This window comes from Cucurbita pepo, chromosome LG11 (assembly GCF_002806865.2).
Source record: "Cucurbita pepo subsp. pepo cultivar mu-cu-16 chromosome LG11, ASM280686v2, whole genome shotgun sequence".
NCBI classification, from domain to species: domain Eukaryota; kingdom Viridiplantae; phylum Streptophyta; class Magnoliopsida; order Cucurbitales; family Cucurbitaceae; genus Cucurbita; species Cucurbita pepo.
In genome coordinates this window covers 4,611,304-4,611,916 of record NC_036648.1, presented here as the reverse complement: position 1 = coordinate 4,611,916, position 613 = coordinate 4,611,304, and positions in this window count along the sequence as shown.

Sequence of the window (613 nt, the reverse complement as noted above, 5' to 3'; positions counted from 1 at the left end):
TTGATTAGTTTCGAGTCCTATAATGACTCATGCCCACGATTCAAAATCTAGATTTGGCACCTGATAGCTTCGATATTTCCTTACATCCCCTACGACATGGTCGTGTTACTAACTCATCGTTTCTAAGAGTGAAAACTATTCCCACAAACCAACACAAGTTCTTCCAGCATGTTTTGTCGTCACTCACATGCATCCTAGAAAACTTCCCACGAAGGTCGCCTAGCATAGAGTTGTTACAAGCAAGAGTCATCTCTACTGCCTTTTTTCTTCTTTCATATGAGGATCAAAGGGAAAGGGGTAATTATTGACTGTTTTCATCCTCAGAATAGCACAAAAAATAATTCCCTTCTTGGTATCCATAGGAATCTACTGGAGCTCCTATGATTGGGCCACCGAAAAAACAAAAAGTGGATCTTATTGGTGTAGGTAGTAACTTTCAATTCTTCTATGTCTTAGTTATTCTATCTTAAGGATCACTCTCATTCAGATGTGATCTTCAATTCATTCACGTACCCCTCCTTTACTCGGGTGTCATAAGTCCTCTCCCGGTAAACTATATATATATATATATATATATATATATATATATATATATATATATATATATATATAA